Below are 2,830 nucleotides of genomic sequence, written 5' to 3' on the forward strand. Positions count from 1 at the left end.
GGGGATAAAAGTGGTTTTTATATGTGCTAACACTTCTCACTGTCCCACTCTACCTGTTAAGTGTTGGTTTTGTTAGTAAGTGATGCTCTTCTTCTTTCCCTAAGGAGTCTGTCTTTTGCCCCTGATTGTAATGGGTGAGGCACCACTACCTGTCCTTATCTTGATTCTAGTTCACTGGGGTAAAAGGAGTGAGTGAACAGCTGCCTGGAGCTCAGTTGCTCTCTGGGCTCAAACCACAACTTCTACGCTGGACAGATTCACTGCCTAAGTCCTGTCACACTTCCAGAGCTAAGTGCTCTGAAAGACTGCAGAAGGCAGTAACTATGAAAATTAGTTACAGGTATGTTCAAAATTTGTGAGCTTTAGTTGACTGAAGTTGAGTACTCAGTTCCAAAATAAGTCTCCAAATTCCAAAATTTCCCCTGATTCTCAAATTGTGTGAAATGAGACAATTTTCTAACAAACTAGACAATGCGGACATTTATGGAGAGGTTTAGATGCCTAGAATTAAGAAAACATTTTCAAATTTTGTCTTTTATGTATCTCTTTTTGAAGTATTTGATCCTAATTTAGAGATTAGCACAGTTCAGTGGTCCCCAAGCTGTGGTTCACTGGTAGAAATGCACAACAATCCAGATGTAGCCTAAGTCACTTCAAGGTGAGTTTCAGGACAAATCAATTGTCCATCCACATTGTTTTCTTCTCCAGGAGCACCATGTCACTAACAGCACCCAGGCAAAAGGTGGAAATGCCGAGCACACTTCACAGCCTTTCACCATCTCATTTGCTCTTGAGATGATGTTAGGCTGAAAAGATGATCCAGACTCTTCCCCTGCAGAAGCCTCAAGTCCTTCCTAAACAGTGCCTTTTACTCTCTGCTACATGGGCAGGAAGGACCCCCAGGCAACCTGAACACTAGCTGCATACAGACCACCTACTACCATAAGCATGGACACACAGCACCAGATTACAGCAAATGATCTAGTAGTCACATATTGCATGCATAACAATTACAGTAATGAAATTCTTGTTACTTCTGTAGTGTTTAATTTTTCATGAAAAGAAGTATTGCTCTGCCTTACAATACAAGGACTAAGACAACCTACTAAGAATTTTAGTTCATGGTGAAGAAACTCCATCTTTTTACATTTATATTTTCAAATAATAGTTGTAAGTGCTTGCTTAGGATAAAAAACCCAAACCAAACATCAGTTTAACTGGTATGGAGGGCACTTCCCTGTTAAATTAGTGCTACAAAGCTCTAAACTGTGGAAAAGCATATTCTAGCACACCACTAATGTCTTAATAATACCCCCACGCAACATCCATACATTCAAAATTCCCCTTGCATAGCTGACTTCATTACTAGGTAACTTCCATCACACTATCCAGCTCATGAGATGGAACGCAAGAGTCATTTTTCTCACTCAGTTCTTTGGTATTGAACTTGATACCAAGTATCAGTTGCAGATGCCTCTTCTTGACAGCAGAGACCACCACCATCCATAGCACAATCAACAAGGAGTCATCAACACAGTAACTTTTTTTCGTTAAAACCAAACTCATCATCAGGAAGATAAAGTGCTCTCTACTGTACTTGCAAGCCCATGAACCACTCCCTTCCCCATACAAATATCTGGTCAAAGCAGAGAGGGTTTAAGCATGGAAAAGCTGACATTAAATATAAATCCATGCTGGGAATTATTTTGTGCGTACTTTCACTTTTATACAAAACAGCAGTCAGCAAATGGTCTACTTCCCTAGACTTTCTGTAGCATGGTCAGAATGGCTGATAACAAAATAAAAAAAGGATTTTAAAATGTGGAGAGATGCCAAGTCCTTCACGCTGAAGGATGAGGGACTAGAAAAACCCAAGGGACTGCAACCAGAACCACAAACTGGCATTTCTACTCCCATTCTTCACCCCTCCAAACACCTGTCTCAGTGATCACCTCTAAAGAATTAAGCAATTTCCTACAAAGAATGGCAACAGAAGTGAAAAAAAAAATCAGCATTATATCTAAAACAAGAAAGCATTTTCTACTTCTGGTCCTTTCCACTGCAGTAAGATCTTCTTAAAACTACACCAAATAGTATTACTCCTACAATACGGAGACTATGGCTGATGATTCCAGGGTGTTGAAATGTCAAACTGTACAATTCTAAAACCAACCAACACCAAATTAGTTTTTCACCTCTCTTCCTCTTCTCAGGCCACCAGAGCTTTAGCCTTTGTAAAGTTCTGTTGACCATGTTCGCAGGAGACAAAAAACAAATTCCCAAGGTCTGCTGTTTTCAGGATAAGCCCTCAAAGCCACACAAAGTTTCCCAAGCCCTTAACACCAGCATTTTACACGGGGGGCTGTTCTCCGAAACACATGGAAGATCAGGAAATCACGCCGAAGCTCCCCATCATTCTTACCGAAGGAAATCCCACACCTACACTTGCATCCTTTCCCCGTAAAAGAAAGGGAGAGGACACAGATAGGCCTCTGGACAGCCCCTGAGGTAGGGGAGGAAGGATAACACCCCACGAAGTGACCCGAGGGGAGTTATTTGGAGACACGGTTTCGGGGACACACGCACACACACACACCCACACACACACACACACCCCCGCCCAAACCACCAAAAGCAAGCCCCTCAGCAGTTCATATTCTCCCGAAATCCGACCGCCGAGTCCGGCGGGACTCCGGGAGGGCCCTTTCTGGCCGAGGGGAGCGAGTGAGCTGCTCCCGGAGGGCGCGGGAGGGCCCCGGCCCGCTGGCAGCCCGGCTCCCCGCACGCCCCTCGCCCGCAGCGAGCGGAGCCGGAGGAGGAGAGCGGAGAA

The 2,830-nt window shown here is 44.0% G+C and overlaps 1 protein-coding gene across 4 annotated transcripts in view; it reads right to left on the reverse strand.

The window, feature by feature from the left end:
- Positions 1-2,830, reverse strand: part of ZMYND11 (zinc finger MYND-type containing 11) — a 106,721-nt gene that overhangs the window by 103,593 nt on the left and 298 nt on the right. The window lies entirely within an intron of this gene.

The sequence above is a fragment of the Athene cunicularia genome (assembly GCF_003259725.1).
Source record: "Athene cunicularia isolate RWA chromosome 2 unlocalized genomic scaffold, athCun1 chr2_part1, whole genome shotgun sequence".
NCBI lineage: Eukaryota > Metazoa > Chordata > Aves > Strigiformes > Strigidae > Athene > Athene cunicularia.